Genomic DNA, 23,077 nt, shown 5'->3' with positions numbered 1-23,077 from the left:
CCATAGTCTGCCACTACTCTATTGTATTGTACTGTACTGTATTGAAGAAGACTTGAAACTGGCGATTGAGGTCATAATCTCATTTTACTGGGGACATAAATCAAGTGAGAAGTAGTGTCATTTCCCATTCACTTCATTCATGTAGGCTCGCTTGCCAGACAGATCTCCGTTTCATGCTGTACCAGCACAGGAGAGAGTCTGGCTGCTCTTACTCTCACTCTAGTATAGCGGGAAAAAGGCTCTGTTATCTTTACAACCATCCACTGAAAGTACCAAGCAGGCTTGCTTTATTGCACAATCCAAATCTTCGTCACACAATTTGCTAATTTCAGCATGTAGGTTGCTAGCTTGATAGCTAGTGTTGTTGTTTCACAGCGGCAGAGGCATTTGAGAGCGACACGCAGGGAGCGGAAAGGGATTTCCCTTCGCTCTGACTGAAATGGTCTGACGCACAAATCCTTAGCCTATCACTCAAAATGGTGGCTATGATTGACAATCCTAAAGCAAATTAAAGTGAGAGTATGCAACCGAAGTAGCACTATTGTCAGTGAAACTGATCCATACAGTATGCAGCCGTCTGGTTAGCAATGTCTGCACTGTTGTTACCACAGAAACCACAACCAACCACTACCTTCATGTCGGAGTATTACACACACACACACACACACACACACACACACACACACAAATCCAATATTGCCAGAAAAAACCACCGTGTATTTGCAGCCTACGATCACCTCTGCGTGAGTGTGGAGATATCATTCTTCAAAACAATTGATAAATTAAAGAATTAAAGGGGTGATGTTGGCCTGACCCAATGTAAATCACTGAGGGCTGAAAGAGATAAGGGATAGAGAGAGGGAGAGAGAGAGTAAAACCTTGAAAGAGAGAGATGGCAGAGAGAGAGACGGCAGCACATAAAACAGCAGGTTTGTAGCTCTGTGCAGCTTTCCGCTTCAGCCCCAGCTGCTTTATAGACTGAATCTTTTCATGTGTAAGTCCTTCACTGAGGAGCAGACCCACAAAGAGCTCCTCACAGCCTCAGCCCGAGTCCTCCACTGAGGAGCAGACCCACAAAGAGCTCCTCACAGCCTCAGCCCGAGTCCTCCACTGAGGAGCAGACCCACAAAGAGCTCCTCACAGCCTCAGCCCGAGTCCTCCACTGAGGAGCAGACCCACAAAGAGCTCCTCACAGCCTCAGCCCGAGTCCTCCACTGAGGAGCAGACCCACAAAGAGCTCCTCACAGCCTCAGCCCGAGTCCTCCACTGAGGAGCAGACCCACAAAGAGCTCCTCACAGCCTCAGCCCGAGTCCTTCACTGAGGAGCAGACCCACAAAGAGCTCCTCACAGCCTCAGCCTGAGTCCTTCACTGAGGAGCAGACCCACAAAGAGCTCTTCACAGCCTCGGCCTGAGTCCTTCACTGAGGAGCAGACCCACAAAGAGCTCCTCACAGCCTCAACCTGAGTCCTCCACTGAGGAGTAGACCCACAAAGAGCTCTTCACAGCCTCAGCCCGAGTCCTTCACTGAGGAGCAGACCCACAAAGAGCTCTTCACAGCCTCAGCCTGAGTCCTCCACTGAGGAGCAGACACACAAAGAGCTCCTCACAGCCTCAGCCTGAGTCCTCCACTGAGGAGCAGGCACACAAAGACATTCTCCTAAACTTTAGGAGAATGCTGTAACTCTTGTTTCCCTGGAAAACTCCACAAATGTTTTGTGGACTAAAAAACTTCACCCAACCTTCCACCGTCATGGGGGTGAGTAGATAATGACTGCATCTTCATTTCTGGGTGAACTTATCCTTTGGAAAGAAAATTCAATGCTTACATATCTGTAGGCTTCTGTAAATAAACAAAGTGAGACTCACAGGTGTTGCTGTTTCTCAGCCTTTGAGATAGGTGTTGATTGTCGAAGACATTTATAGATCCACTCCCTCTCCAAGGAGGAATTACTTAGGGCTGTCTTTCCATCAAGTGCACATAGTTAACTTTGGCTGTCAACATAGGGATGAAACGATTACCGGTTTAATGATAAACCGTGATACAATTCTTGATGTTAGTATTAACATTTCAAAGTTACCATGATTACGTGTTACCGTATGATTACAGCACTTTGAAAACAGCAGCTGTCTCCAGGGCTGACTTCTTTATAGTCAGGATTAGAGGTGAGAGAATCCAAAAGGCCTATATTCTATTATAGGCAGAGCGCGAAACTGCTGGCATCACTCTATATCAGACAAGTGACCTTTGTACAAGTCTACTCTTGGCACAAGAAATGTTTCTATCTCGAGCATAAATTCACTGTTGCCTGTAAAGGGAAACAGTAATCTATTTAATTGATGCATCAGATGGTACCACATCTGTTCTCTTGTGTTCCTAACATGAATGTTACTGCACTACATGAATGATGAAACTGTATCCAATTAATGGGTTGGCCTAAATACTCTCACTCCCATTCACATCATATTGAATATGATCCAGGGCGGGGTGGCCTGGAGGTCAGAGAGGTGGACTTGTGATTGTCAATCTGAATCCTGACTGCCTGGGAGACTCTGCGTGCTGAAAGTGAATGGGAAAAGTCTCTCTTCTACCTTGACAACCTGCAAGGCGGCCTAAAGAATGGGGGAATTTTTATGCAATTCCTTTCCGTTAAGTCAAGTCAAGTTTATTTGTATAGCCCTAATTCACAAGCATGTCCCAGAGGGCTTCACAGAAAATATGTCTAGCTAATTCTAGCTGACACAACAGTAGCAAATTACAGAATAAAGATAACACATTGAACAATTGATAGAGAAATATAGAAAATATAGAAATATAGGATAGAGCAGAGCAGACAGCAGGAGAAGGGAGGAGAGCAGGGGAGATGGGGAGAGAGTGATGGGGTGGGGAGGGAATGGGAAATGTTGGAGAGTATAGGAGGTGGGGAAGGGGGAAAGAGGAGAGAGGAGAGACCAGGAGGGGGGAGGGAGAGCAGGGGGATGTGGGGGAGAAGAGAGCAGGGAGAGGGAGGAGGTGGGGAGAGAATGGGAAATGTGGGGGATGAGAGAACGGAGAAGGAGAGGTGGGGAAAGTAGCAGGGGAAGGGGGAAGAAAGAGAATTGGTGCCATGCTTTAAAATGGAGTGGATGCCATGCTTTAGAAAAGTGGAGGGGGGGGGGTTCGGGAACGGGAGGAGGTGGGGAGGGAGAGCAGGGGAGTATGAGAGACTATATGGAGAGGACAGGGAAAGGAGGGCTAGCTGACACAACAGTAACACATTATAGTAGTAATAATAACACATCGAACAATCATATGATAGAGAAATATAGACACACATTTTACAAACGGACATATGTCGATTTCTTTGCAACCAAACTATGCTTAACTTAATTTGCTGCAAGCCTTTAGTAGTGAATCCCATTGCCAAATAAACACATGTTCACATATAAAGCTTATGGGTGCCTTGCTTTAGGGTAGAATGGGTGCCATGCTTTAAAATAGTGGCGGGATAGTGGGAGGGGATAGAATGGGTGCCATGCTTTGGAGTAGAATGGGTACTATGCTTTAGAATAATGGGGGAAGGGGGAAAGAGGAGAGGGGAGGAGGGAGGGAGAGCGGGGGGGGGGGGTGTGGGGGAGGAGAGAGCAGGGAGAGGGAGGAGGTGGGGAGAGAATGGGAAGTGTGGGGGAGGAGAGAACGGAGAAGGATAGGTGGGAGGGTGCAGGGGAGGGAGAGCAGGGGGAATGTGAGAGAGGAGAGAGCAGGAAGTGGCAGGGAATGGGGAAATGAATTGAGGATTCATAAAGAGAGAGTGAAACAAAGGAATCTGATTGGCTGTTGACAAAATTCGAAAGGAGAGCGTGAAACAGCTTTTGACAGAAGCCAATAAAATTCCTGGGTTTCACTCTCTCCTTAATTCGAATTGTCAACAGCCAATCAGATTCCTTTGTTTCACTCTTTCCTTAATTCAAATTCTGTCAACAGCCAATCAAATTCCTTGGTTTCACTCCTTTCGAATGACGAACCTCGATCCTAAAGAATGGGGAAATGTTTATGCAATTCCTTTTGATTGAATGGAGGATTCATAGTAGATCGGCTGCACCCCTGACCCACATTCAGTTTATATGGGGGGCCACAACGTGGGTGTAACTTCCTTGCTTCCTAACACCTACCGTAGTTCTGGCCCCCTTGCTCAGACCACACACATTGTAGAACTTGGCCATCATTGTGATCTCAACTACACACCTGTAAATTTGCGTGACTGCATCTTGCACGGTTTTGACACTATTGGCACATTGACCAAATCTGTCCACAGACAGACAGACAGGCAGACAGACAGACAGACAGACAGACAGACAGACAGACAGACAGACAGACAGACAGACGTACAGACAAATAGACAGACAGACAGACAGACAGACAGACAGACAGGCAGACAGCCTACACACCTGGAAAAGTATACTAAAAACCGCTTTTCTGGTAGTTCCCGCTGCAATAGGTGTCTCCAGGACCACATTTTGCCTTGCTGACACACACAGCCTCACAAGGTGAAAACAATACCAGCCACACACTATTCAGGGATGTAAAAATAGGTTGGCCTAAAAATAGGTGTGAATGGATGGATTCACATCGCTACGTGGCTCTTCCATCTGCAAGCTAAAGAATGATAATCAGTTTCTTGGAGAGCTCTTGGTTTTTAGAGGAAATCTAGCAGCAAATTGAAGATTCTGCTCATTTCTGTTTATTTTTTCCTTCCTTTTTCTTTTTCTTTTTTTCGGTCAGTCTGGCCCAACCTGAAAGATAATACTGTAAAGGGAAGAGTTCATCTAAAGTTGATTCAGTTACTCTGGAACCAATCTGGGAACCCAGAGTCTATTTTTATTTGAAAAAGTTGACATCTTCTATGCAGTGTGTTTATGCGTTAACGTTATTAGCAAATAGCCTAAACCTAAATGGACGCGGAAAAGGAAGTGACGGTGGCTTTTCTGTCACTTTCCTTTTCCGCATCCGTTTCGCCTATTCACTAATAACGTTAAAACTGCATAGAAGACGTCAACTCGTCTTACAACAACAGTGGAAAATTACTGTAAAGTCGCGCCACAAGTTGCTATTTAGACTGTAAACAGTGGAGCACGGACCTGGAAAAGGAAGTGACGGTGACAGGAGAGGTGCACTGTACAGGAAGCTGAGAAAAATGGTAGGGCTGTCCCAGAGTCTATTTTTCTAATAAAAATAGACTCTGGGCTTCCCAGATTGCTCTGGAACAGCGAGTGTTAATAACCGATCTTCTCAGTGAGCCCTTATCCACCTTATTTTTGAATGCCCCACTGTAAAAAATAATTGTGCGTCCAAGGTCCGGTTTAACGTGACTTATTGTTGCAGCTTGCCATTTCCTAAATGGTATTCTACTTGATTTGAAAAGATGGCCACCTACACTCAGTCTCTTGTACCCTGGCTGAATTGAACATAACTTGGTCAATAAGTATGTAACATACAAAATAAAACAACCCGTTATATCTTAAGTTTATGTAGAATGCAGAGGACATGTAACTGTTTAGTTAAACTTGCATTCCAGGAATATTGTGCTCTTAAGAAGATGACGTTAGTGGCTCGAGTCTGTTTCGTCCTGAAACCCACATATGTGCGATTCGAAATAACGCATCCAAGATAGAAAACGTTATGAATATAGCCACGTTATAAACCACAAACTAACGCTGGTGATCCGTATGGAAACAGTGTTACTCGAAATGGTTAAAAGTTATATCAATTTGGTCATTCAGTGGCGTTTTACTGCCATGTAACATAACTAACTAGCGGCTAATATTAGCCACACCAGGCGATTACCCATGAATGCACTGCGCTCTTAAAGGGATATTTATCGACGAGATTTTTGCCAAGCTGGACCTGATTAGTGATTTGCTCCGTTCGCCCAGACGGGTGTCAAGCTGTCAGCAACAAGGCTGGGAGGATCACACCAGAAGAAGCACCCATCATGCAGATCAGGCAAAAATGGCCGCCAAAAATAAGGTGGATAGGACCAGTTGGAACAGTAAACAGTAACTTCCATTGACACCAGTCACATGATGGCGGTGCATAGGGTGACGCATTAGGTGACAGCTGTAACTGAGCTTTGGCACCTGGGCTTTGTGCTGCTGTCCCCCCATGCCAGGCAGAATGGATCAGTCCTAAATAGCTCAATGTAAAATCAAGAATAGAGCCCTCAACACGAAAATTCCAATTGAACTCCAGCCCTGGCTGTGACTAGCATGTTTCCTGACTCCAAGCCCTTCTGCCTCTGTACTGGTCTCAAAAGTGTCTCATGCGAGTGCTGTCATGTTTAGCCACATTTTCCCATTTGGCATTTTCCCTGCGAATCCTGTCCTTCCCTATTCACTTGCTTCATATTGCCAGACATAACAGGATGTATTTGATATTGAAGTGCATTGCAATTATCTTTTATAATGAAGTATCACACTACTAAATATTCAAACTCTTTACACTCGCTCTGCTTTTTTATCACGTTATTATCACTAACTGTCTAGTGGGGCTTAGAGTAATATAGAAGTGGGTTTTACTGTTGATTATTAGAGCATAGAAGAAGCCTTTCTTAACATGCTGCTGAAATAATAACAACCGGCTCTCATCGCTAGGTCTTGCCGTGCCGATTATATTGTTTTGTATATTTGATAGCCAAGGCCATGTCCACGGGCTAACGGTGAGGGACATTCATATGAGGCGCTGGTGGAGCAGGGCCAAGCAAAAATAGGGAACAGTGTCAATTATTTTTGGCAGCTGGAGGAGGAGGTAACTGTGGCTTTGTAACCTTGATTACCATTGTTTTGCATGCCGACAAAGTGATCGCAAATTGAGCACATATTTTATACTGTAGGCAACTGCCAGATCTCGAGCCTTGCCGGTGTGGTCATACATGATACATGTGTGTCCATGTATGTGTGCTTGCACATATTAGTTTGTTTGACTTAATAGAATCGATGCTTGCTATATTCTAACGTAACGTTATAACATTAGAGAAACATATTATAATAGCGCGCCCTTTACTGAAGCAGCCGCCCAGTCAGAGGTGAGATTGACCCTGTGTGCATGGTCATATGTGAGGTTATGCGACATTTGGCAAGTGGCTTTTGATCACTTACCATAATCTAATAATGTGTGTGCACCAGCCTCCAGTCTAGCCAGACGCTCCCTAGAGAAGTGGAGCTGGTGTAACAGGAGTGGACAGGTAGCTGTATATGGTTATGGAATAAGGGCTGAAGGTGGGAGATGCAGTTTGTTACTGGTCAATGGCTGAAGAGGAGGTAGGCGGTATTTGGTGTGTGTGTGTGTGTGTGTGTGTGGGGGGGGGTTATGCACTGGGTGGAGCAAAAAGGCGAGAACATCAGCCGTCGACCACCATGCCCCGCCCTCCCCATGGCCCCTTTCAATAGGTAGAGGAGCCATCTCTCAAACATCTCTCTAAAGAAACACCAAGATGAGGAGAGATGAATGTCTTTAACTATTGTCAATCTGCTGCTGCCCATTCCTATTCTCTCCCATCGTAAGCCCATGATCTCCTGACCAGAGGAGATATTGGGAAAAAATAGAGATGCAAATCCTCTGCCTCCCAACAATTCCACCTGGGAGATTCTTGAGCTGTCAGTTATTGAATGGTAGAGAGAGAGAGAGAGAGAGAGAGAGAGAGAGAGAGAGAGAGAGAGAGAGAGAGAGAGAGAGAGAGAGAGAGAGAGAGAGAGAGAGAGAGAGAGAGAGAGAGAGAGAGAGAGAGAAACAAAGAAAGAAACACATTGAAAAGGAGAGAGAGAGCTATAGCTTGTATGCGTGACCCATGAGCACATAGGGTTTGATTGAGCATAACCTGTGTGTGTGTGTGTGTGCGAGCGTTCGTGTGTTTGCGTGCGTGCGAGCGTTCGTGCGTGCGTCTGTGTTCCCAGTGCAAGAATTGAATGCTATTTGAATTGGTCCACCTGGGACCCCCATCCCTGCGCTAGCTCAGGTGTTCTATATGAATGTGATTTATTTCCAGCCAAGGAGATCCAAATGAAGATGAGGCAGGGGCCACTATGGCTGTCTGGAGAGATGGAGAGAGATACAGAGAAATACAGAGTGAAATAGAGTAACCACTAGTGGAAGCAGGTTTGTGTTTGCTCGACCATAAAGTAAAGCAAACTCATTGTGCTCTTCAACCGTACAATGATGTAGATCTGTGAGTAGGATACACATTTTTTTCTTAATTCCATTGATAGCACTGAATGAAGACAAATAGCAGCACTTTGTAACGGCTACTGGCAGACTTCTAGCCTGATATTACACTGAATTGTCAACTGGTTACACTCCATTGAAAGTCAACTCGTGGAGTGGGTGCATTCAAAGGTCTGGACCCAGGCGGCAAGAAGCCTGTTTTTTAACACTTTTTTCCACACTGGATTCTCTATACTATATTTTAGAGATATTAAATTATGGACTGCAGGTATAGCATTGTTTTTAAATGATGATATATTCCATTTTGGAGTAAAAACTTCATAAACTGTATGCTATAATATGGATAAGCAATGGCTATGAGCTACGTGGAATAGCCATTCTCTGATTATGCAATGAATGACATTTGCAAGATGTTTGAAGAGGCACAGGAGGTCTCTCTGGGGTGTGTGTTGATGTGAAGGCTATAAAGTCAGAGGCTATATGAGATTCTCAACCTGTATCCCCTCTTTCTCCCTCGCTCTCTCCCCTGCATTGAAACCTCCAGCTCACACTCCTAACACCATGACCTCCACTTTCCATGGGGAGCCAGCTATGCTGTGGGGCAAAATGAGAAAAAGAATAGAGTGTGTGTGTGTGTGTGTGTGTGTGTGTGTGTGTGTGTGTGTGTGTGTGTGTGTGTGTGTGTGTGTGTGTGTGTGTGTGTGTGTGTGTGTGTGTGTGTGTGTGTGTGTGTGTGTGTGTGTGTGTGTGTGTGTGTGTGGCTGGAATGTGAATGAGCATGACACGGTGGGTGTGAGGAATGAATGAGGATCTTTCGCACAATGACTACAAATGTGTCCGTTCATTATTGTTTCAGCGCCTCCATTTTGCTCGCTCTGTTTGTGTGTTGATCTATTTAGCTCTGTCGCATGTCTTCTCAGCCTATAGAGAGCCAAAGTCACGCCCACTTCTGGGTTTAAGCTGCCCCGGTCGCTGCTCCATCCTCTGCCGATCTGGGGAGAGCCGTAGACTAGAACCATGTTTCCTCCGACACATGCGCAGTTGCCAGCCGCTTCTTTTCACCTGACAGTGGGGAGCTTCACCGGCAGGAGGTAGCACGAGGGAGGATCATGATATTCCCATCAGTTCCCTTCCGCCCCAAACAGGCGCCCCGACCGACCAGAGGCGGCGCTAGTGCAGCAACCAGGACACATGCCCTCAATCCGGCTTCCCACCTGCAGACACAGCCAATCGTGCCTGTATGGACGCCCAACCAGAGGTAACACGGGGGCACAAACCTGCGACCCTCGTGTTGGTAGGCAGGGAATCTACTGTACCGCTACACTACCTGGACGCCCTGAGTGGCCAGACTCAGTATTACATGCTGACGTTAACATGACACGAGCGTGTGATTGAGTGGCCAGCCTCAGTACTAGTACATGCTGACGTTAACATGACATGAGTGTGTGGTTGAGTGGCCAGCCTCAGTACTATCATGCTGGCTCTCAAACTTGCTGATTACTTGCAGAATACAGCTGTCTTGCAGTCCGCCATGCCTGCAGGCGTTTGGTTTACACCTGACCTTTTTCAACACAAACAGCTCCGAGCCGCTGGATTTATAGATTGATTTCCTCTGTCACATATAATTAGATTACTGTAATAATGTGATTAATGGTGTATTGCTCGACATGAAAAATGGAAAATAAAGTGTTTGAGTTTTGTATGATTAATTTGAATACACACTACAAATTCATATATAGTGGATTGCCATTTAATTAAATGCCAGACTGTGTAGATTCTGGCTTAGGTGAAAAGTCAAGTGTGTGAAATAGGCTCTGGCCTGGTTTGAATCAAGAAGGAAATTCATTCTAAATGAGATGTACTCTATCACAGATATGACAGCGCAATTATGAGGAATGAGTTCCATGTCATCCTGATGATAGTCCTTTCATACGGTATAATGTGATCCAGAATGAAAAAGTTGCTCTTTGTATGAAATTCACCCCCCGTTTCCTCTCCTTCTCACTCCCATTCTCTCCTTCCCTCGTGTGCAGAACTCTTGACCTTGGACTGGTCTGTGAGAAGAGCTGACGGCAGACACAACTTTCCCCCTTTCATTCATTTTCTCTCAGCCACCACCAAGAGTTCCCTCCTTGTCTTCAGCTGTCTTTCTGAAACCTCTTGATTCCTGTGATGTCAGCTGAAACGTTTATTGAGAGAAAGGAAAATCAACTTTAGTGCAATATGTTGGGCAGAATTTGAGGGAATGTTATTATTATAATAATCGTGCTATGATTTATGATGCTGTGTCGCTCAGTTGAGCAGAAGAGTTTGATTACAGCCTACAGTATCAATGCCAATGTAATGAGTGCAATATTTTTATGGAAAGAGGTTAGTGCCAGAAGAGATTTATTTGAATATAGATTTGAATTTGCCGTGCTTATATTGAACCATTGAATACAAATAAAATACATTTTTCAAATACTTGAATTCAGAAATTAAATGTATGAGGCATAATTAAAAATTTAATGGAATGCCTCAATGTGTTTATAATTGAATGTAACTTTTAACAATAACAATTCAAAGTCAGTTCTCTCATTTCAGATTGAGCTCTCTAAGACACAGGGACATCAGAGAGCTTCTTCATTAGCAAATCATTCATCCATTGCCTTCAGTTTTGAATTGTTGCTTTCCAAATTGAGTTTTTGAATTAATTTATTCAGCAAATTATCAGTTTGAATTCAACGATTTAATGTGAGCATCACATTACACAGCTATACAAATTGGCTAAGTGCAACAGTGTGGTGCTGGAAATCAAATGCCACCGACTTCAGTGACTAGGGCATGTCCTCAGAATGGACCAGGAAGATCGAATCTCCAAAACAACCTGCATGGCGGCGAATGCTGAGTTAAAGGAGATGGACCTAACATGGGGCGAGGCACAGCATGCAGCACAAGACAGGTTCAGGTGGATTTACAATCAGTGCTTTTTGTCTACAGTAGGGAAACCAATGTGCATCATAGTCTTCATCAGCTAAGCATTCTAAAGGGAATAAGGCTACGTTCACACAGCCATCCTTAGTGCTTGAATCTAATCTTTTCCCCCCTAAGTGACTCAGATCAGTCTTTTTCATGACTGTGTGAACAGTACAAGTCACATTGAAAGTGACTTTTTTAAAGACGACCTGGGCTACTTTCAAATGTGGTAAAACATCAGATTCGAATCTGATGTTTTTGAAAGTGACTCCGGTGTGAACAGACATCTGGCCCATATCTGACTTAATGCTTCAATGTGACTTCTTCTTCTTCTGTTGAGTTTTATGGCAGTTGGCATCCTTAAATCGTGCATTACCGCCACCTACTGTATTGATAAAACTATAGTGCAAATACAATATCAATAAAAAGTGTCCACAAAAAAGGACCCATTCACCCCAATATCCATACTGTGGCCCAGACCAGTCGTCTAGGCCGAAGCGAACGCTTCATTCAGCGTTTTCGTCAAGTCATCTCCCAAAATGTCTTCAATATCCAAAAATTTCCTGGCAGCGTCCACCACTTCAATGTGACTTTTACGTCATTCCAGAGCGACATTCGTCACTATTCTGCGCTGGCAGGCATTGAAATTAAACCGTGAACAACAGATGAAACAACATTGTCAGCTACCGCCATGTTTACTGCTGTCTTCTTCTGGGTTTACGTAGAACAGCAGTGTGCTGCGTGTGACGTTATTGTTGTTCTTCTGCGCATGCGGGTCACTTCATGTCCGTTATCTGTTCACACTGGAGTCAGATATGGGCCACTTGTAAAAAAGTCTGTGTGAACAGCCACTCAAAAAAATCGATGTGAGCGTCAAGTCAGATTCAAGCACTAAGGATGGCTGTGTGAACGTAGCCTAAGTGGCATTTGTTGTTGTTTCTGTTGTTTTTAAAGAAGGGGGAAAAGATACAGTAGGTTAGTTCAAGAGACCTCAGGCTCCAGGTGTAACCATGACACATTCAAATCAATTCAATGCTGACTGATCTCTTTCCATATTATTATTTTTTAATCTGAGATCAACAACATCCTTTAACTAAAAGTTGTGGCATACAGTAGTACTTTATGCATATAACAGCTTACCAGGACATGTATGAGTGTAATTCAAATATAAGTTTTCAGTTTGTTTTTCTTGTCCTTTGTGCATATATGTTGCAACGTGCTGCCGAGAGTTAGAGAGCAATTTGTGCGGGCGGTTAAGAACATCAGGACCCCATTAGGTTGCTGCACAGTAATGAAGTGCTGGGTGGGCAGGGCTGTGTCTTGCTGAGTTTAGATAAAGAGGCTGTGGAGCAGAGAGGATGTAATTAGCTGTGTTTAGCGCTGCTAGCACAAGGCCTGTAGCATGGAGGGACAGACTGCGTCACCACTCAGTAATTACACCTGCCTGCTTATGGGAGGCTGCAGACACAGACGCTCATCTGAGAACCTTCATGCAAATACAACATGCAGATATGTAAAGAGAACAACGAAATGCAGGCTGATGCATTCACTGCAATTATCCCCTTTGCCTTTGAAGAGACTTAAAGCGCCAAACTCCCCAGCCGCTGTTGTCGATAGGGCTTTTCTCAAAAGGATTGGTTTATGTAAATCTACAGTCACAAATCTCAGTAAGGTGAGCCTCTTGTGCCACTCTGGGAGCTGGTTTTTGGTGTGCTGGAGATTTATTCAGCTGGACCAAAGAGGAGGAGGAGTGGCTGGAACGTGGTCAGACCTGGGATCAATAAGAGAGTGGCCAGTGGATATCCCAGCTGTGATCACACTGCAGTATATCAGGACAGTACAGACCCAGCTCTGTCTCTGGACTTTGGCTCTGGGCAGTACAGATAGTACAGACCCAGCTGTCTCTCTCTGGACTTTGGCTCTGGGCAGTACAGACAGTACAGACCCAGCTCTCTCTCTCTCTCTCTCTGGACTTTGGCTCTGGGCGGTACAGGCAGTACAGACCCAGCTCTCTCTCTCTCTCTCTCTGGACTTTGGCTCTGGGCGGTACAGGCAGTACAGACCCAGCTCTCTCTCTCTCTCTCTGGACTGTGGCTCTGGGCGGTACAGGCAGTACAGACCCAGCTCTCTCTCAATGGACTTTGGCTCTGGGCAGTACAGGCAGTACAGACCCAGCTCTCTCTCTCTCTCTGGACTTTGGCTCTGGGCGGTACAGGCAGTACAGACCCAGCTCTCTCTCTCTCTCTGGACTTTGGCTATGGGCAGTACAGGCAGTACAGACCCAGCTGTCTCTCTCAATGGACTTTGGCTCTGGGTAGTACAGACAATACAGACCCAGCTCTCTCTCTCAATGGACTTTGGCTCTGGGTAGTACAGACAATACAGACCCAGCTCTCTCTCGCTGGACTTTTAGTCCGGGCAGTACAGGCAGTACAGACCCAGCTTTCTCTCTCTCTGGACTTTTAGTCCGGGCAGTACAGGCAGTACAGACCCAGCTCTCTCTCTCTCTGGACTTTTAGTCCGGGCAGTACAGGCAGTACAGACCCAGCTCTCTCTCTCTCTGGACTTTTAGTCCGGGCAGTACAGACAGCACAGACCCAGCTCTCTCTCTCTCTGAACTTTTAGTCCGGGCAGTACAGACAGTACAGACCCAGCTCTCTCTCTCTCTCTCTCTGGACTTTTAGTCTGGCGATGCTGCAGTTACTGCCCTTTTCACTTGTCGGACAGATAATATCCATCTATCCATCTTTCTGTCTATAAGTAAGACATTTTCCCTGACAAAGTTATGCTAATTATCTCCCCAAGACAAAGGAATACGGAGCTACAATGATAAATGGCTTTGTTGGCGCAGGTGGGCTTTGCTCTGGAGAAGATAACCCTCTGTATGTAGAGGAGAATGTGTTATCCATTCAAATGACCTTATCTAGATACACTCGAGCTGCTCACAGCTCTGTACCGTCATAATGAGAAGACGTAGAATGATGAAATAATAAAATGAGACATACCGCCCCGCATTACCATATAGATAACCAATACCGTACAAGTGAATTTGTGATCGATATGCGTGTGTGTGTGTGTGTGTGTGTGTGTGTGTGTGTGTGTGTGTGTGTGTGTGTGTGTGTGTGTGTGTGTGTGTGTGTGTGTGAACAAGAGAGAGGATGCAGTGCTGTTTTATTTAGAGAGAGAAACAAAAGATAAGTGCGATAAAGTAGAGGAATAGTGGAGATATTTTATCAGAAGTTCCAGGGTGCAACAGATTTGGTGCTGCTGGCTTTCAACCAGCTGAACAAGAAGCCTCTTCTGCAGCTTGTACAGTACTTCTGTATTGGCCGAGGCCTTCATTCATTTTGAGAGGCCGCTTCAAAAGGGTGATTGCGTAACCTTTCCCGTGCACAGTGCACACCTTAGGCTAAATTGTAGTGCATGTTTATAGGGGCAGATGCACTGCTTTGGACTGGGCCCCATAAAACATCACCCTTTATACTGACACGAGCGTTTGCCGAGAGCTTGTCAAATGCTTCTCCGATCCATAAAATGTGCTCCGAGGGGTTTTACACTGCATTCAGTATGGATGTACTGTAAGACTGCTATATACAGTACAGTATGCTGACCTTCCAGAGACACAGTTGTATTCTAACAGCACAAAAACAGAGACTTCTTTTCCGTTCATTCCGTTCCTCCTCAAAATGAACTTACACAAGCATGCTGATCAGCGAAGCAAATTCACCACGAAGAGAGATTGTGTTCATCCCAGCATGCACGTATAAGAAATACAATGCTATTATATGTACATTTTCCATATGCCTTTCTATTATTTCCACAATGTTCCCTCTGTTCAAATAGCAAATGCATTTTTATTTCAGTGGAAAGGTTATCTGCTCCTTTTCACTTGGACATCCTTTTTTTTTTTATATTCCAATTAGCTGTGAGGGAAGGCACCTCGTGCCAAGTGAAAAGGTTTTGCTGCTTCATTGGGAAGAATAAGGTGATTGATTTGACTTTTTTTGTTTCTCTCTGTGGTCACCGCGGTTGGCAATCACTTAGTTACACAAAGGGAGAAGAATTTCAGGGAAAGGGTGGTGGTAATCTGTTTTTCTTTTTCTTTTAAATCCTTCTGCAGTCTTAGAGAAGCATGCTGAATCATTCCAGGAGAATGTCTTTGAATGTAGTAAGGATGGAGGGTTGTGAGTCATTTATGACCGCCTCTAAATTAATGAGAATGATCAAAAGTCCCCCAGTAAAACTCTAGTGTCACTCAAAGGGAATGGAACGACATTATTTGCTTTATTATATGCTCTGATGAAGACTGAAGTCGAAATGCATTCAAGACTTTTTAACTTTTGCAACACAGAAGTGTGCCTTGGGGATATTTGGGGATATCAGACTTAGCTGTACTGCAGACAGATTTCCATTGCCTCTTTTGCCTTTATTTGCAACACCGAACAAATATAGTAGGTTTCTCTTGAAATGCAAGCTTCTTAAAATTCTGAGAATCTCTAAACGAGGTTGTTTATCCACCCAATCCACTATCTTGATTAGTAGACAATGGGATGCAGCATAATTTACTTCTAATTAGGGTTTTAATATGTGTTATTAAATACATCGCCATGTCCCAATTAGAAAACACCGGGGCCATACATCATTTTAATTGATATCCACCTCGAGCCACATGGGTTCACAATATTCCATCAGTGTTCCCAAAATGATCTTTGCTTGTGGAGCGGAGAGGCGCAAGTGAAGTCATTTTATTGCAGCACAATAACTTTATTGTGTGTGTGTGTGTGTGTGTGTGTGTGTGTGTGTGTGTGTGTGTGTGTGTGTGTGTGTGTGTGTGTGTGTGTGTGTGTGTGTGTGTGTGTGTGTGTGTGTGTGTGTGTGTGGCGCGCACACACACTCATGTGTGTGTGAACACTGCCTGGCTGTGTATTTGCACATTTCCTGTGCCTGTGTGAGCTAAGGGACATTTGAGACCATTGGTATGGTTCCTCATTATAAACCACACATCTCCCAAGATACCAATGCGTTCAGTTTATTGAATGGTAATCTGTTAGGGGATGCAAATGCAATCCTCTCCATGCATTTTGCCCATGCAATCACACTTAATAAGCTATTGTGCAGCCAGGCAATATGGATGCATTTGATTCAGGTTTGATCGTTGAAGCTAAACTAAAACCCTGATACAGAAAATCTGCTTTACAGCTGAGCACACTGAGTTTCATGAGATGCTTAGGATACTCCTTTAAAGAAAATGCATACAATTTGGGTTTGCTTGTTTTGCTTATATACTGTGTGTGTGTGTGTGTGTGTGTGTGTGTGTGTGTGTGTGTGTGTGTGTGTGTGTGTGTGTGTGTGTATATATATATATATATATATATATATATATATATATATACGGTATATATATATATATATATAATATATATATATATATATATATATACATACATACATATGTAAGATCAGTGGCCAATATTATTTCTAGCTTAACTGTACTATACTCAGTTTCCATGTTTTATTAATGTAAACTATAAATGTTCAATGGCAGCCAAACACAAAAGGAAAGGAGTAAGGTGGAGTGTTTCTAATGGAGGGTAACAAAGTTGAGATGATATAAAGCGTATAAATGAGAATAAAGTGCTGTGAAAACCCATCAGCACCCTTGCACCCTTCTGGACCAAGTTAGATTGCATTGTCTGGTCATCAGGGTTGAGGCAGATAAAGCGACCATCGATCAATAACCATTTCTTATCCGCACCCTTCATCTTCTCTCTATCAAAGGGCAAAAGCTCCTTTCACAAGTGATTCAGCCACAGATAACCACCTGTTCAGGCCCTTCAATCTGCTCCTCCCCTCTGTGTCTGCTAGCATTACCACTGACCTCCTACTGTACGTTATGACTGCTCCCACTCAACCAAGGGGATGGGGATTGTGCACTCTCTCCTCTCTCTCCCTCTGTCTCATGAGACTGTGTATGCACGCGCACGTTATGAACTCCGCGCAGGGTTTTCGTGCTTGTCGTGATCTACATGTGAGAGGGATGTGAGAATGCAAATGCATCTGAGCTTAGCCGACGATGTTATTTACATAGAAGATCACAGCGAGGCAGAGCAAACATGTCGCTATTGTTTGAAGAGGAACCGAGCGGGAGAAACACCGAATAAATCATGTTGGGAATAATGTGAATGTGATTAGTGATTTCAATTGTCCTCTTCTCTCTGCTTAGCCGTTGATGGCGAATGCATTTTTGTTTAAATTTTTTATCCAAACAGGCTAATTAGACTGATGGGGCAGAGGCGGAGTCAGATCAAGGCTCCATTAGGCCATGAGGGAGTCTCCTGTGTTTTTATTTACTTAACAAGCTGTGCTTTTTTCACCATTGACCTTTCCCCACCCCCTCCCAAGCACCCTTCCAATGAGAGCCCCTTTTAGTATTCATGTGACACTCCATACCTAGCCTTTTGGTTTTAAGTGAAAAATATGGATATGGGGTTGGAAAAAACTGTGACCTTCACAGAAGAGTTGACATATTGTAGCATTGACTACTGAAGCCAAGGTTAGACCTTTTGAATATTCTCTCTGCGAGGAAAAAGCTCGCCTCGGTAGTGAGGCGACGCAAAACTGCACATCTGCTGGTATCATGGTTCAGACCGCAGGAGGAGATAGGATTACACTTAAATACTCTCTTGAGTAGCAGGATTATTTCTGGTGTGTCATCAAAATGCTATGCATTGCATAACCCATAATGATCACTATAGGGGGGTCAGCAGCAGTCAAAGCCGGGCATGTGAGGTGAGCAGGACATGTATTGTTTATTAGTTGTGCAAAATGAGCAACCTGTTAGATGTGTGTGAGTGATTAAAATGTCACATTCCACAGTCCCTTGGAATCCTGTTCCATTGACTATCAGTTAAACACTTATTCCCCTGATTTCTCCTGGCGGATCAATAGTCAGACGCTGTCTAGGGAGCACGGGACTTCCCAGAGGAGCAGACATGGGGACTAGGGGTGTGCTCCCTCGCCCGCCACCCCCCCCACCCCCACCCTCCGACCGTGGAGGAAAGGACTGCTATCAATCTACATTGCTCATGTGTACACACACATCAAGCTTCAACTCAACACTGTAAGATTGGAAAGAGCGCCGGCCCTGCCCTCGACATTTTTCTTCATATCAGGATTATTTGCTGGGTAATATCAAAACGGATATCGAGCTCAATTTATCTTTATATCCCATGGCAATATCATGCATGGTAATTTTCTTGGATGGGAAAAAAAAACACAAAATTGTAATTGAAAGCAAGAATAAATGTTTTAGCATGTAAACCCCCCCCCCCCCCTCCCAGTGAGCTCTGTTTGATAATATTTTCTGCTTTGACTTTCGGGACAGTGATGGAACCTGCTCTGTATAGATCCATGTTCAAATGGTACATTAATCTATCACACAGCAGTGCTGACTACCCCTCTCCCCCATGTCCCTCTACACTGATGGCTTCTGAAATGGGAATGGGGGGGGGGGGTGGGCAGTGGCATATTACTTCTAAGCTGGGGCCCCTGAGCTAAAAGGAGAGAGGGTTCATGCGTTAGATTACTAATGCCCTCAGCCTGTCAAAAAAAGCACCTGCTTACGGCTTGACGTTAATTTCTTTGGACATGGTTTATAATTTAATTCCATCACAGAATTAACTTCCAATACAAGAAGCTATTAGCCGCGGGCAGACGGGGATCGGTATGGTATCCCCCTGCACTGCTGCGCCTATCCCAGGTGAATGGTAAAACTTTCACCCATATAAGTACCGGTACACAAGACATAATGCTTTTTTGCACTGCGGAAACTACAGTAAAAACTATATGGAACTTTTGAGAAGCATATATCAGAATGGAATAGAATATAATTTCCACTCGCCTCATACTGTGCTATGCACCATTGCCTTGTGTTGATAATGGAATAAATAATAAAAAGTGCTTTTTCTTTTCCCCTCAGTAAGACACTGCTCTAACTTGTAAGTATGGCTTGAAAACAAAATTATTTTTCAATTGCTCCATTCTCTTCTTAGTGTATTTCCCACTCCAAAGAAATGCTCATGAAATTTTTATCAACAAAATGAAAATTTGATTTGTTGACCCAACATTATTTTGCAGAGATGCAATAACCAAATTGAGAGCTATACTGCAAATGTTTGTCAAAAATGATCAAGACGAGCAGTTGCTTATATGCTTTCATTGCTAATTGTACTGCGGAGCACTGCGAAAGAAGAAAGACCGAACAATTCCATTCCACGGCACTTACTGTCTTACGTCTCACTATCAAATGAAATCCATTAGAGATTTCCTTGACAAAGTGTGTGTGTGTGTGTGTGTGTGTCTTGTGTGTGTGTGTGTGTGTGTGTGTGTGTGTGTGTGTGTGTGTGTGTGTGTGTGTGTGTGTGTGTGTGTGTCTTGTGTGTGTGTGTCTGTGCGCGTGCAATTAATGCATATTTGTGGAGTCTCTGCAGATAATTGCATGGGGAAAAAAGCGATACTTAAATGTCAACAGTATTATTAGTATTAAGGGCATTAACGTTTTTGAAGATAATATTCTGTTCCTTCTTAATTGTTCTTGGCAATTCTTTTATGTTCCAGTTACTGGTTTGTATTTCATCAACCTTTTCCAAAACTTGATTCTCAGGAGCTTATTTATTACGTTATCTCAGACTATGTATGTATGTATGTGTGTGTGTTTGTGTGTGTTGTGTGTGCGTGTGTGTGTGTGTGTGTGTGTGTGTGTGTGTGTGTGTGTGTGTGTGTGTGTGTGTGTTGTGTGTGCGTGCGTGTGTGAGAGAGAGAGAGTGTGAGAGAATGTATGCGCGTGTGTGTAGGTGTAGATGTGACTAGGATGTGTATTAGCAGTGCCCTATTATACTGTACTGTACCATACATTTTGTAATGCCATGATCGATATTAAACAAACAAGGCAGCCTCTATTGTAGGACACATGATTATATTGGAATGGAAACACCATGTTGTCAACTCTATGATTAGTTTGGGACAACTGCTTCTATTCCTTTGTCAACATGGGACTACTGTAAGTTGGGAGGTTGAGAAAAGTAAGTGTTGTTCCCCTGCTGTGTCAGATGCAATCATTGGCTGAGTGGGCAGGCTGGAGGCTGGCCTGAGGTGAGATGACAGCATCGCAGCCGTAAGTGGGCCAAGCAATTAGGACTAGAACAAGCGAGGGAGTCGGGAGAGTGTGGAATCAGCTCAGAGGCCTCTCGCTGCGACTGATAATCATGTGAGCCAGAAGACATGGGACAGCTATGACTTTTTCTCTTTTCCCTCCACTCCAACCTGAGGGGAGTGAAAGAGACCACACCACTGAGGGGAGTGATAGAGAACACACCTCTGAGGGGAGTGATAGAGAACACACCTCTGAGGGGAGTGATAGAGAACACACCTCTGAGGGGAGTGATAGAGAACACACCTCTGAGGGGAGTGATAGAGACCACACCTCTGAGGGGAGTGATAGAGAACACACCTCTGAGGGGAGTGATGGAGAACACACCTCTGAGGGGAGTGAAGGAGAACACACCACTGAGGGGAGTGATAGAGAACACACCACTGAGGGGAGTGATAGAGAACACACCACTGAGGGGAGTGATAGAGAACACACCACTGAGGGGAGTGATAGAGAACACACCTCTGAGGGGAGTGATAGAGAACACACCACTGAGGGGAGTGATAGAGAACACACCTCTGAGGGGAGTGATAGAGAACACACCTCTGAGGGGAGTGATAGAGAACACACCACTGAGGGGAGTGATAGAGAACACACCACTGAGGGGAGTGATAGAGAACACACCTCTGAGGGGAGTGATAGAGAACACACCTCTGAGGGGAGTGATAGAGAACACACCACTGAGGGGAGTGATAGAGAACACACCACTGAGGGGAGTGATAGAGAACACACCTCTGAGGGGAGTGATAGAGAACACACCACTGAGGGGAGTGATAGAGAACACACCTCTGAGGGGAGTGATAGAGAACACACCTCTGAGGGGAGTGATAGAGAACACACCTCTGAGGGGAGTGATAGAGAACACACCACTGAGGGGAGTGATAGAGAACACACCACTGAGGGGAGTGATAGAGAACACACCTCTGAGGGGAGTGATAGAGACCACACCACTGAGGGGAGTGATAGAGAACACACCTCTGAGGGGAGTGATAGAGAACACACCTCTGAGGGGAGTGATAGAGAACACACCACTGAGGGGAGTGATAGAGAACACACCACTGAGGGGAGTGATAGAGAACACACCTCTGAGGGGAGTGATAGAGACCACACCACTGAGGGGAGTGATAGAGACCACACCAGGACAGGCCAGGACTCATAGCACAACTGCTCACTATTCAAAAGGAGATGGGATGGGCTTGTACTGCAGCAGCTAGATCAAAACCTCTGACACATATTTCATGTCTTTATCCCACTGAGCAGCAAGTTAGCAGGCACTCAAACTGCTCTCTTTTCATCTGATGTGTGTGTCCTTCCTTGAACTCTGGGGATGCAGTGAAGGGCAGTGACAGATACTTTGTGTCTCATATAACTGTTTAAGCCTGGCTCCCCTGGCCAATGACACTTAGGAATAGACTAGGTGACAACCAAGTATAGTTTGGTGACAAGCTGGAGAGACAGTTGACGGTCGGAGAGACGGCATCCGTTACGGGATGGCTTTAGCACCCCAGCCTGCCTCTCTCGTGAGGGAGAAATCCACAAACGCCAAGGATTAGCCTCCTGAAAATGTGTGCAAAGATCGGCGCGGCCTGGGATCCTTAAGGCTAGAGCGAGGTGCTCGCCGCAGGCGAATGACGTGCAGCGCACAGGCCTTCTTGAGGCGTCCTCTCTGCCCATGGTAGGATTGCCTTTACCCCGGGAGGGTCTGGTGAGACGAAGGAGGCCCACACAGGGCCTAGACCCTCCATGCACCGAAGGGCCTTACAATACAGCGGTGTAGCACTAACTCTATTGCAGCGGATTGGGCGTGATCAACCCTTCCGTGTGCAACGTTGCAGACAGAGTAGGAAGGCTGATCCGTGAGCGGCTGCTTCTGGGACGCGGGTCGGGGTCTTAATCGGCCTCGGCTGGGTCTACTGGGCGAGGGTGTATGATGTTGAGAGACCCGAAACACCTTACGACCCCAGCTAACATCACTGATGACACGTCCCAGCGCATGCTGTAGCATGTATTTTTAAACATTTACATTACAGAGATGACTCGCATGCAATATCATTGTGACTTAGAAAGAATGAGTTAACTAAGGAGGAGCCGTACAATAATGTTATGATGATGTGATATGCTTCAGACAATTGTGGGCAGACAGGGATATTTTGGCTTGTGGATTAAAGCAGATTGGCATCAGCTCAGCCCTTCAAAAAAGTAGCAGAATATAGTCAAGATACCTAATGTTACATATTAAGGCACAAGTCAGGTGTGAGACTTTTGGGGAAAGCTTTGCTTTGTGGCCCAGCTCTGGGTGGATTATGAGACAGACACAGGGCCCTTGGGCACATAGAGCTACTAGCGCATCACAAACGCATTGCCCTTGTGTTTGCGTGCATCTTCCACACGTCCCCATTAAAGTGAGGATTTGAGTGACAGCGTGTGAATTGGCCCCTTATGGGAGAGAAACTAAATTCTAACAATTACAAAGGAATAAAACGCATATTATTCTAGGCCTAAAAAACACACATTTTGAAGTGCAAAATGCCTCTGATTACCTGTAATGCCCCAGAATCTACTGTAGGGCCACACAGTAGCTGCATGTAGTCTATGACTCGGTGGGTCTATTATGACAAACTGGAAAACAACATTTTCGTAAACCATGACTTTACATTATGAGGCCTTTGGACAATGATGCAGAGCTTTATGCTACTGCTAAAGCACTATAAATACCCT

This window comes from Poromitra crassiceps, assembly GCF_964638095.1.
Source record: "Poromitra crassiceps genome assembly, chromosome: 5".
In the NCBI taxonomy this organism is placed as follows: Eukaryota; Metazoa; Chordata; class Actinopteri; order Beryciformes; family Melamphaidae; genus Poromitra; species Poromitra crassiceps.
Note: the sequence above shows the minus strand (reverse complement) of the source record.